Source organism: Culex quinquefasciatus, chromosome 2 (assembly GCF_015732765.1).
Source record: "Culex quinquefasciatus strain JHB chromosome 2, VPISU_Cqui_1.0_pri_paternal, whole genome shotgun sequence".
NCBI classification, from domain to species: Eukaryota; Metazoa; Arthropoda; class Insecta; order Diptera; family Culicidae; genus Culex; species Culex quinquefasciatus.
The window spans coordinates 31,869,761-31,883,466 of NC_051862.1; the positions used below are offsets into that span (position 1 = coordinate 31,869,761).

The window sequence follows — 13,706 nt, forward strand, 5'->3', positions numbered from 1 at the left end:
AAACAATAATAAAGTCATGTAAAACCGTCAATAACTGACGTCGTTTATAGCGCCAAAAATTAATAATTTATGGCCGCTTTTGTGTTCGCCGACTGACTGACTGGTGCTGGTGTTATCGTTTTTTTGACGTTGCTTTCATCGCGGTGTGTGCGACTCTTCTTCATTTTTTTCGGACGTATTACTGCCAGTAACAACCTCGGAAAGTCGTGTATCCGCGTGTGTGTCACATGGGTACCGAAAACGGCGCGCAGGGATCGTGAACAATGAACTTACACACAATGAAGCGAGCTCGAAATCTTGTTATGTCAAAGAGCCTCGAATACGAGTCGAAAGGCATTTGTAGGAAATAAAATTTCGAACAAAAGTGGATTTTTTTATTCACTCTCTTCGTGTTCACTTCCTCCTCCAATTCTCTCTCTCTCTCTCTCTCTCTCTCTCTCTCTCTCTCTCTCTCTCTCTCTCTCTCTCTCTCTCTCTCGAATGGGCTCGAAAAGAGTACACTTAACCCCCGGTGGTTGGTCACTTTTTCGTTTGACACTTTTTTAGTTTGTACCCCGTTGGTTGGTCAAAGTCAAACTAAAAAGTGATGAACTATCACTTTTTACACGGCGATCACGCACACTATCAAAACAAACGTTTGTTAGTGTGTGTGAACTCCGTGTAAAAGGGGTGTTAAACTAAAACGTGACCCCGTTCGTGTGACAACAGTTGGTGTCAAACCATCGGGGTTTGAGTGTACCTTGCTCAAACGAACGCACCATTTGCAACAAAAACAGACAACAAATTCGGTAAATGGTTTTTGCTTTCTCGTGTGCTCAGTACACTTGCAGACGCACACACACACACACACACACATGTGAGGGGTCGTATTATTGAATCACATACACACAATTTGGGGGCCCCGTTATGGTCGGTTACGCGCCTAAAATGAGTGTTTTTATGCAGAGAAGATGTGGAGCAATTTGGTGGGAACGCAAGAGGAGAGACCAAAAAAAGCTAGAGGAGAGAATGTGGAGAGCAATTGCATTTACGAAAAAGAAGGTGATATTTGGGACAGAGTAGAGGTTAAGCGAATTAAACTTTTTTTTCTAAATGAGCATCATTTTGTGCAGTTAACAATGCCTCACCTTGTGACCTGCACAGATCCATCAAATTTGATTTCAATCTTGAGATATTTAATAAAAACCGAAAAAAAAACTCCGTGCATTGTTGTCACTCTTCATGTGAAAGATGTTTCAATCTTGTCATGCTATCTTGACACACCCTGAAAATTGATGTAAATGCGACAACTGTCCAAAAGAATTTCAGGTCAGAACGCGTTTGACACACGTACATGCCGGACTGCCGCAAACATTTTTTTAACTATGACTCGTGACTCCGGCAACCAAATTCAACCAAACTTCGGGACAATCCACAGTGGTCAACCAACCAAACCGTGTTTGTTATTGTTTACATTGCGTGCTCAAGTTTTTTGTTTATTCAAGGTCAAAAATTAAATCGCGTTTTTCGCGGAACGTCAAAAAGCCACGTTCGAAAAGAGAGTACGACAACGTCTTGACTTTATTTCAAGTTGTTGTTATTTAGTTCTCAAAATTGATGTCCAATTATTTGTTGAAAATCATCCCAAACATAATCTCAAGAATGTCGAATTAGAACCGAACCCTCCTCGAAAACCACAAACCACAACGTGCATCCCATTTCCGAGCGCATTCAAAATGCGTAAATTCCAGCACACCAAAATTATGATCCAGTGAACACACCGGCAAAACCACAAACCACCAGCACCACTATCCCAAAACCCTACCCAGGAATGCCCGTCTCGAACCGACACAAAATTGCACTGCAAATCAATTTGCATGAGCCGCCTTAGGCCGCATCCTAAATCCGTATCCTTGGCAAAGTCCAGGTCCTTGCCAAGGCAGCTTGTGTCCATTCGATACAATTTTCTCAATTTGGGGAAAAACCACTCCATCAATCGATAAAATGTGTGTTTTCGCACGTCAACCCGTGGTGTCCTGCACCAGAGACGACCTCCGACACCTGTTCGAACTCCATTCGGTGTGTCATCGCCGGGATCGTCTGCTCGTTAGAACGGGATCCCTGCGCTGCATCGTCGGAGGAGGAGGAGAGCGGACCCAGGACTAACCAATTCCCGATAATTTGCTTTCGTACACGTACCGAGAGCTCCCTAGCTCGGACCTGGTCCAGAATCTCGTTGCTGCAGCAGCGTCCCAGCTGGTCCTACTTCGTTCCGGAAGCACTAGGACTAGGTGCCTTCTAATGGTACATTGGCTTAAATTAAAGCCGATAAAACGAGGGAGCTCTTGGCTGATGCTGTTGCTGTACGTGCTCAAAATATGAAATCGATACTCTGGCTGCTGCTTCTTGGTGTGCCGCACTTTTCTCCGGAACGAACGATTTTCGCAAGCTTTGGCCTCCCGGACGCTTCGGAATGACACACTTGGGGGGTTGGGAGCTGTGGAAGGATTTTTCGGGGTGGATTGTGGGTCTGATTGGGTGGCCGAGGTCAAAATTGTTATGTTGGTAGGATGAGGTATTCCTTTGAACTAGATCAATATCGCAGTCGGTAGAACCAAATCCTTAAAAAAAAGCTTGAACAATGATGTCAAAGGTCTTTACAACAATTTGAAACATCGGGGACATCAAGGTAGACAACTTTTGTTACAAAAAAACAATAAAAAGGTCTACAAACTCAACCCTGAGCAAAACTACTGTTTCGTTTGATGTCCCCTTGATCTCAAGACGTTTCAAGGACCACACGGAAAGTTCTTCAAACTCAATTAGGAGATTCGCTCCAACCTACCCTGATATTGATCGAGTTCAAAAGAACACCCCAAACTCTCCCACTGTTCAGCACCACTTTCGTCCACTGTGAACGTTCCTTGTTTGGCTTGGGTCATAGCACCGTGTCCAGTTCATATTCGCTGCCACAGCAGCTGCCATTTGTATCCTCTTGGTCTCCTTCAACGTCGTCGCCCTCGTGGAAAAGCGTAAACAAAGTTCAGCTGCAGCGCTTTTCCCGAAGAAGCATTTCCACCAGCAGCAGCTGCGAAATCAGCAGTCTCGTGCAATTTAGACCCCCCCCCCCCCACCACAATTTCAAAACAACTTAACGAAACTCCATTTCCTGAGATGTGTGGGAGGGTCCCGGCGAATAAAACTTACACTGATCACCTTCTGCGTCTGCTGTTATTGCCCCCCTCTAATGGTCACCTAAATTTGGGCGTCCCTTTGGAATGGGACGGAATGGTCATTTGGGGAAATCGTTTTCGGACCTCCGCAAACGGGGCGGTTGGAACGATTCTTCCGGGGAAGAGTTATGGGATTAAGTTTAACGAAAACAATAAACACCGTTTTGTTAGCTTAGTTGGGTTTGCTTTGCGGGAGGTTGGTCAAGGAAGACGAAGCGACAAATTCCCAAAAAACTGTGCATGAAAGTTGTTGTTCGAATCACAAGTTTTGGAGAGCTGAAGACGGAATCAATCTCTAGCCGCCAGAAGTCAGACTAAATCTTTAAAGCCAAAGTCGTAGTCAAAGACGTTCAAGAATTCCAATCCACTTCAATCAACCGTTTAAATCTCGTGACTGTCAAATTCCACCGATAATTACCCGGCAGATTGCCCCAAAACGAAATAATTCGCACCAAATCTGCCACTTATATGCAAGCCATGACCCATGACTCCGCTAGACTCCAAGTCTTGCCACCCCTTCAATAGCCTAGTCGCACCGCACCAGACGTCTTATAATTACGGCAGTAAAACAATGTTTGCGCTACTTAAACCAACAAAAAGCACGCCATCAAACCTGGACCATTCCGGCACCCCCCAGTCTCCCCCTCCCCAAAAACCGTCTTTAATTAGCAGCGATTTTTCATGTACCAAAAACCCGTGGTGTGGCGCTCGCACGGCATGTACCAAAGGCATCAATCACCCCGGCAAACGAGCGTTGAAAACAAGAACTCCGAAGCACAACGGCAGAGCAGTCCAAGATATTATTAGTCCGCGACGCGCGACGCGGCACTGTGTTTATGAGTTCCAGCAGCGGCGGCCGCGACGGATACTGGGGCCAGAACTGGACCAGGCGCTTGTTTATAATATCGCATGTGGCTAATTAGTTCAATCGCTAGCTAGGGTCTGTTGCAATACAACACACAACACACTGCGGAGAACAACGCCCCAAATCACCATCATCAGGGCCCCGCCGAAATTGACGTAGATTTTATTCTGAGTTTTGTTCGTTCCTTTCCGTGAACTCGGATTGGGCGTACCAATTTGCTCTGATTTGCTAATAATGTTTTTGGAAACTTTTCTTTGGAAATATTGTCCAATGTTCACCATAATCTAAATGTATTCCCGAGCAGACGGAAATAACGTGAGAATAACATTTTTTAATATTTGAAAATACTAGGCCAAAAACATTTTACGTTATTATAACAAGTTTTGTCATTCATTGTTATTTTTTGTTATTTTAACAACTAATCTGATCATCCCAAAAACAGGTGGAGATATTCTTCCATAACAAAAAACGTTATTCCCAAACTGTTTTTGATTTCAATCAATATCAGACCAATAATAAATTTTGTTATGATATCATTAACTGTTATACAACTCTTATGCAAAAATGGATTTTGCAAGAATATTCCGTAACACTTTTTGTTATTTTAACAGTATTTGTTATTGAAATGGCATGAATAATGTTATTACCGTCTGCCCGGGTTATGTAGCGATCAATTGCCTTTTTTTATTTTGCAAAGGTGTTTCTTGCGTAAAAAATATATACGAAATACAATTCGTAACGCCTCCGTAAAAAGTGGATTTACTGTACTTAGATTCCTCAGGATTTGAATAAATAACCTTTGGAACGTCAGTCCAAGTTTTAATCGTCTGAGCCTCGGAAGTTGGCAGAACATAACACACAAAATGAGTATTCGGGAATTCCCGAATCCCGGGAATATTAAAAATTTGTCCCGTGAACTCCCGAAATTGAAAAAAAAAACTAATTTTGGTCTAAAAATTCAGATTTAGTTGTAGAAGTAGATGAACAGTTGACTACACAGTAATCGATAAAAATTTTAAAGCATTAAAATTTGTATTCCGCATAATCAACAATAATTTGGCTTATTAGGAAAAATTGATAAAAAAATTGCTTTGATAAAGCTTTAAATTTTTTGTATGTAATTTTGTAAAATGTTGAAAGGCCTGGTATTATTTTACGTATATGATTGATTCAAAACTTTAAAAAAATCATCCATCCAGATATCAACTCGGTTCGACCTGCAGCTTGTAGGGGACATCTGGGACTACCAACCGAGACTGAGAACACTTTGGGTAAGGCAGTTTAACATATTAAATAAACACTTTTACTTTTAGTGATTTTTTAATTGTAAACTTTTGCTCGGGGGACCCCTTAGATCCCATTTTCTGGTGATATTTTTTTCATATTCGTGTTCCTGAGAATTTCAGGCAGATTGCTGAGGTCGATGCGAGATGGGTATGCTTTGCTCGTGGACTCGCTCTTAAGCCATTTTTTTTTGCATAATGTTTTGAATAACTTCGGTTAAAACAGGAACAGAGCAAAACAATTAGTACATCGATTTCCAAATTTATTGCTCTAAAATCTTCTGTTTCTATTCAGCCTGTGATCCCGATTTTCCTTAGGTGGCGATAATAACTTAATTTGTAAAATATGTTTGATGTAAATCATGAAATTCTAAACTTATCTAAAATTTCACATTGACGTGTATCATTTTATTTGTTGAAGCCTCTTGAGCAGTTCTCTAGGATTTCGGTCATTCGATTTTTTTTGTATTTTTTAATCCGACTGAAACTTTTTTGGTGCCTTCGGTATGCCCAAAGAAGCCATTTTGCATCATTAGTTTGTCCATATAATTTTCCATACAAATTTGGCAGCTGTCCATACAAAAATGATGTATGAAAATTCAAAAATCTGTATCTTTTGAAGGAATTTTGATCGATTTGGTGTCTTCGGCAAAGTTGTAGGTATGGATACGGACTACACTAGAAAAAAATAATACACGGTAAAAAAAATTTGGTGATTTTTTATTTAACTTTTTGTCACTAAAACTTGATTTACAAAAAAACACTATTTTTAATTTTTTTATTTTTGATATGTTTTAGAGGACATAAAATGCCAACTTTTCAGAAATTTCAGGTTGTGCAAAATCATTGACCGAGTTATGAATTTTTAATCAATACTGATTTTTCAAAAATCGAAATTTTGGTCGTAAAATTTTCAACTTCATTTTTCGATGTAAAATTAAATTTGCAATCAAAAGTACTTTAGTGAAATTTTGATAAAGTGCACCGTTTTCAAGTTATAGCCATATTTAAGTGACTTTTTGAAAATAGTCGCAGTTTTTCATTTTTTAAAATTAGTGCACATGTTTGCCCAGTTTTGAAAAAAATATTTTTGAAAAGCTGAGAAAATTCTCTATATTTTGCTTATTCGGACTTTGTTGATACGACCTTTAGTTGCTGAGATATTGCAATGCAAAGGTTTAAAAACAGGAAAATTGATGATTTCTAAGTCTCACCCAAACAACCCACCATTTTTTAAATGTCGTTATCTCAGCAACTAATGGTCCGATTTTCAATGTTAATATATGAAACATTTGTGAAATTTTCCGATCTTTTCGAAAAAAATATTTTCAAAATTTTCAAATCAAGACTAACATTTTAAAAAGGCCAAACATTCAATATTACGCCCTTTTAAAATGTTAGTCTTGATTTGAAAATTCCAAAAATATTTTTTTCGAAAAGATCGGAAAATTTCACAATTGTTTCATATATTAACATTGAAAATCGGACCATTAGTTGCTGAGATATTGACGATAGAAAATGGTGGGTTGTTTGGGTGAAACTTAGAAAACATCAATTTTCCTGTTTTTAAACCTTTGCATTGCAATATCTCAGCAACTAAAGGTCGTATCAACAAAGTCCGAATAAGCAAAATATAGAGAATTTTCTCAGCTTTTCAAAATATTTTTTCAAAACTGGGCAAACATGTGCACTAAAAAAATGAAAAACTGCGACTATTTTCAAAAAGTCACTTAAATATGGCTATAACTTGAAAACGGTGCACTTTATCAAAATTTCACTAAAGTACTTTTGATTGCAAATTTAATTTTACATCGAAAAATGAAGTTGAAAAATTTACGACCAAAATTTCGATTTTTTGAAAAATCAGTATTGATTAAAAATTCATAACTCGGTCAATGATTTTTGCACAACCTGAAATTTCTGAAAAGTTGGCATTTTATGTCCTCTAAAACATATCAAAAAAAAAAAATTAAAAATAGTGTTTTTGTAAATCAAGTTTTAGTGACAAAGTTAAATAAAAAATCACCACCGTGTATTATTTTTTCTAGTGTAGTCCGTATCCATACCTACAACTTTGCCGAAAACACCAAATCGATCAAAAATTCCTTCAAAAGATACAGATTTTTGAATTTTCATACATCATTTTTGTATGGACAGCTGCCAAATTTGTATGGAAAATTATATGGACAAACTAATGATGCAAAATGGCTTCTTTGGGCATACCGAAGGCACCAAAAAAGTTTCAGTCGGATTAAAAAATACAAAAATTAAAATTGAAGAAAAAAGACCGATTTCGTAGAGAATTGCTCTCTTGTTTTTTTTACATTTTCTAAGAAATAATATAAAATGAATATATCTATTAAATACTTATTAAACTTGAATCACACTTGAGTTAAAAATTAAAGTTCATTTAAACTCCAAAGCACAACAAAGAACAAAAAAAACTGTCGTCCTTGGTTGAATTGAAGTGTAGATTATCACCAATTAATATTATTAAGCTGATTCTATGCAAAGGGTTTCCAGCATCAAGGATTACTGACAAGTCTGAATGGAATTACCAGGATTACTGGCAATATGTCACTGAATACTTTGATTTCCTAGAATTACTTCTGATTACCAGAAACCACGCAGAATTGCTCAATAAAAATAACTTGGAATTACTGCCTAGCTTCCAGCATACTGAGAAAAGTCTTTTGAATTGGATCGACTGACAGCTGTCAAACGCACAAACACCACGTGCTTGGAATAAATGCGTCCATCCCCGGAATTCCCGGCACAAATTACGGGGAATTTCTTGGAATTAAACAAAAATCTAATTTTGGCCTGAAAATTACATTTTCATTGCATTTTGAAATCAGCATATATCAGAAATCATTTGGCTTATAAGGGAAAATTGTTATAAAATGTTTGAAGATTCGCAAAGTGCCTAGTTAGTGCCTATGGCCTATTTTCTAATTTTTTTTCTAAATGATTGTATAATAAACAGTCAGTAAAAACAAGTACAGTTAAAATATTGTTAAAAATAAATAGAACATAGGCAACTGTTTAAGCCATTATTTTTACAAAATTATTTATGATATTTTGATGCATATGTTTGATTCCGGCTAAAACAGAACAGAACAAAACAATTTGTACTCCAACTTCTGAATTTATTGCTATCTAATCTTCTCTACTTATTCAGACTGTAGTCCAGATTTTCCTCTGGTGGCGGATATGACTTGAAGATAATTTGAAAAAATGTGTTATATAAGAAATATTCAAGTCTAAACTTATCTAAAATTTTAAATAAATTGGTACCTTTTTTTGTTTTTTGAACAGCCTAAACCAAATTTTTTAAGTTGTTATAGTCATGTCACATAGAAATAAATAAAGCATAAATATTTATAAGATACTTATAAAATTTGAATTAGAAATTGTGGTGCATTTAAAATACAAAGCACAACAAAGAACAAAAAAAATTAGGCTATCTAAAAACTGCTATCCTTGTTTTAATTGATATTAATAGTATTAAGCTAATTTTATGATTTAAAAGCTTGAAAAACATAACAAATCTTAAGAAAACATAGATTTTACGACTGTTCCGAAAATTTCCTGGGATTAAAAAAAAAAAATTTTCCGTTTTCTGAGAAACTTAAAACCCGGGAAAATTGGACGTCCTACTTGGAAATCATCAAACAATGGCGTAAATATTAACATTAGTTTGACGACTGATTTTGACGTTTGAGTGCATTTAAAATTCAACGCACAACAATGAAAAATTAAAAATATTAAATTAAAATTTATAGAATAATTAAAGGTTTATCGAAATTATTTTCTAAAATATGTTTTCACACAAAAGAATCATGAAACTACGAGGATTACTGGGATTGTTAGGAATTACCAGAATTACTCTGGAATTACTCAGTAAATCTGGAATTACAGAATTACCTGCACAAACTTCGAGTAATTCCGGATTAGTGATCAGTCTGACACGATGCTGGAAACCTACATAATTCCGGGTTGGTACGAAATTCCAACGAAAATCGATTCTATCGATACAAAGACCCTCAAAACTGTGTTATAACCAATCCAAAATGTTTTTTTAGCAATTTTATCGTAATATATTGACATTTAATTAAATTAAAAGTTTGAAAAATAAAGTTAAGATAAGTTTTATATAGAATTTCCAGAGTTATATTAACTTTCAAACTAAGTAGTAGTTAACTTTATATTCAATCCAAATTATTTTTTTAATCAGTCAAGGATGCCTATTTGGAGTTGGGAACCTAGATTTATGGTGATTTATCAAAAAATAACTTTATTTATGTTAATTTTTCAAAAGGTGTACAAACTTTTTTTGCACCTTTTTTGATTTTTGTAGTAGTATTTGTTATATAACTTTTTATAGAAATCATCTTTTCATGAGTTTTTTTTATCAAAATGTTCGGCATGAGCTACTGAACAAAACGTTTTACTAGGTTTCTGTCAAACATCAAATTGTTTACATGTTTCATCTCAAAATGTGCATAGTGCCTAAGGGGTGTAAATACTTTTTTTACATACTGTATCGCGAAAATTAAACAGGACTCAAAAAAATCTGAAATGGCCTCAAAAGGTGATTTAAAAGTTCAAAAAAACTATTCATTTAATCTTGAATAAACCAAGCTTGATTTTTTTTAATTGTTTAGAAATTAAACTTTTAAAATAAAATATTTGTCAGATTGTCATTACATCGAATGAGAACATTACAAAATTTGGTAAGTTTGCTAAGAAATACTGATAAAGTATTATTCATTTTAAAAGCAATCTATTTTCGTGACTGTATCTACTAAATGTTACTTTCACTTAAATGTTTGCTTTTAATTGATTTAAAAAAAAAAATTAAAAACTAATCACAACATACTTGTACCAAAATTGACAGAAATTTTGATTGAAAAAGCTAAAATTGCTAAAAATCAAATCTTCAACCGATTTGTATACGCAAAATTCTAAATTTGTCAAAAGATCAATGAATCTATATTTGATTAAAATACATAAATAGGCATTATACAATGCATTTCGAATATTTTTCAATCGATTTTTTAAGTCTTTTCAATAAATCATAAATAAATTATAAAATTAGTCAATAATTTGTGCTGCCCCCTTATTTTGCAGGACTTGAAATAAAATTTTTGCATGACTTAAAATAAAATTGCAAGTTGATGAGGTGTTTGTTAAAAAAAATCTTAGAAATGGCTTGAAAATGTTTTTGACGAAATAATTAAACATTCATTTTTTTCTCTCTTTTCATTAAATATATAATCAATTAGCTTAGACAATTTCAATATATCATACACTACAAACGATGTATTTTCAGTGCGTTTTCTACAATAACCCCCTCCCCCCCCATTTCTCCCTCACCCTCCATTAGGGCTCGATGCAAAAAGTAAGTCCTTGCCTTCACCATCTGATGCCTTCCGGCCCCTGGTTGGAGAGGCCAAAAATCGGCTCTTTACTTCCGGAAGAGCCGCTGAACGCGCGCGCCAGCGTTCAATATTTATTCAGCATTCATTGCTAACAATAATAAATGAGATAAAAGTCGCGATTCTACGAACACCCTCCCCCTGCTTCAACCAATATCGCCGCTTTCCCTTCAGGGCTTCTTTTGTTGGCGTGCTTTTCTTTTGTGCAGGGCTTTAAGGATAAAAAGCTATCGCGCGCGCCTTTCCTCCTCGCCAAAGCCGATAAGAAAGCAGCAGGGTGGCAGGACGAAAAAGTTTAAATAACTTTATTGATCTTTCGGTGGTGGGTGGAGGGGGAAGGAGTTCTGAAACAGGATATACTTTGCGCGAAAGAAGTTGACTTTTAGGGGGGCCTGGGCCTGGCTTTTGCGGAAGTACCAGAGCTTTCCTTTCCAATTTCCGGTCGCGTTGCGTTGAGATGCGGGCGCCGGAAAACCGTTCATGGGGAATGAGGATTTTGTGAGAGGGTGGATGGAGGAGGAGGGGCAGGCTCGAAATTAGCTTGTGGAGTGCAGCTAAGCTTTCAAAAAGTGTACTTTATTGAGCAAATTTCGGGGTGGAGTGAAGGTGGGGGTGGGAGGAGAGCATCAGTGGCTTTGATTGTATTTGGTGGCATTATTTGCGATATTTTATGCAAAAAGCTAGGGTTTACGCTAAAGCTAGTAGCGCTTGCTGTGAGTTATAGATAACGAACAATATGTGAGGTGCTTTGGAAGTCATTCAAAGCTTTTCAGTTGATAAAATATTACTACATGGTTCAACAATATCATGGCTTCGTTGTTTCAATTGCTATTGAAATGTTTGTGAGGCTTTTGAACACTCAAAACTTTTATATAAAATTACTAATTTATTTTTATTTCTTTTTTCTCTCTTTCTAGGTAAGAAATAAGAGTTCATCGCTTAAAAAATCCAAATTGTGTTCTAGAAACTAATAAGGGCAAGTTAAAAAATAACATCATTCAACGATTCACAAGGTTACATCTATTTATCAAAGAACAACAAATTGAAATTACAGGCTATGAAAAAAGTATTTAGAAAAGTATTATACACCTGAATAGCTGTTTTGCAGTTGTTTCCAAAATTTCTAAGTATTGACAAAACAAATATTTTCGCGAGAAAAAAAAGTATTCGCGGTGCTGAACATTGTAATTTCTTAAAAGTTCAAACTATTTTTAAACGAACCCAAATAAGCTAAATATGAACATCCATGCAGAAAAATGCATTTTAGATCGTTTTGTGTTGATTACACTTCTATTTCCATATAAATTTTCCAGTTTCATGAAAAATATATTCACCCCCCCCCCCCCCCTGATTGTTTTAACCAATTTTGAAGCAGGTGGAGGAGGGCGACATAAACTCTGAAAAATGTTTGCAACGGTCTTACTTTTCCTTGAATTAAAATAAGCTGAATTGAATGGCTGAAAAATAGAAGCTTGATTCAATTATTTGAACAAAGGTTCGGTTGTGACAGAATGTAGTATTGCAAGATTTATGAAGCCATAATTAATATGAGTAATACAAATATTTTATTAAAGAGATAACTCGAACGGTATGTTTGTAAATTTGACAGCAAACAAGTTCTTTGATTTAATCTCAAATTATTTTTTAAATTACTTGTGTATCCTTATCACTCACATCAGTAACATTAGTAAATTCTTATTATATTTTTAAGCGTCTAGGAAGAAGATGAGGTAATTAATTAGAGTAGTTTAATTAAAAATAAAAATATTAAAATGAACATTTGATCAACTAATAACTTAACATTAAACTGAAAAAAGATTACAATTAAATAAAACAATATTAATTAATACAAATAACTCGTATGAAACTTAATACAAATAACTCGTAATAAAAAAAAAATTAATTGCACAATTTCTAGTCAAATAAGGATATTTTTTTAATTTATTTAATTTTTTTCTCAGTTCACTTTTTTCTGCTTTCGCTTAATCTATTGATATTTGCTGTATTTATTTCATCCAATGATTGTATTTGAGTTAATTTGTAGCTGTAAGTATTTCCAAAACTCTGCATTTGACATTAGTTAAGGTGAGGATCAGAGATTAATATTAAACCTAATAGGCTTCATCCATAAAGTTCGTCACGCTAAAATCAGCCAAAATTTGCCCCCCTCGAGCGTGACATACTTTATGGAAGACGCCATACCTGTTTTTTAACTCAGCAGATTTAAAAAAATCATTTCATTCTTGATTTAAAAATATGTTTTACTTTGTGAAATTATGATTTCTCAATTAAATCATGTTTAATTACAGCAAATGAGGTTATTTTTTTTCAATATTAACACGGTTAGAAATTTACGTTATTTTTCAAATATTGTTAGTATTTTTCGTCATTTATGTATTTCGACATTAATGCTCAATTTGTGGATTTCTCAGTTCATTTTTTGACTGGGATAGCATCCAAAATATTTTTTTTATCTTACGATTTTTTTTTCATATTATTTTTTTTTTCAAATTCACCCAGGATTTTATGTTGTTACTTAAAAAAATATTGTGTTATGTAAATTTAAGTTAAAATAGGAAATTTAACAAAAACTGGTTCAATTTGCCTATGAAAATGATTTTACAATATTTTTTTTAAATGCTTTGTTTTTAAATTGCAGATATCCTTAGGTGAAATTTTTCCAAAAATGCTCTTTTATTGCAATTTAGAAAAATATAATGAAGGAAAAGCTTCTGTAGACAATTTTTATCAGACCTCTAGTTGCTGAGATACAGCCTCTAAAAGTTAAAATAAGATTCTAATTGTCAAAAAATAATAGTTTTCAAAAATTCACAGCAAAAATTGAAAATGTTCAAAATTAGTATTTTCAGTCCTTTCATAAGGTCACTCTTGGTTCTTGAATATG

General features: G+C 34.9%; 1 protein-coding gene across 1 annotated transcript in view; it reads left to right on the forward strand.

Moving 5' to 3' along the window:
- Window positions 1-13,706, forward strand: part of LOC6040091 (insulin-like growth factor-binding protein complex acid labile subunit) — a 439,577-nt gene that overhangs the window by 128,184 nt on the left and 297,687 nt on the right. The gene's annotated exons all lie outside the window — the stretch shown is intronic.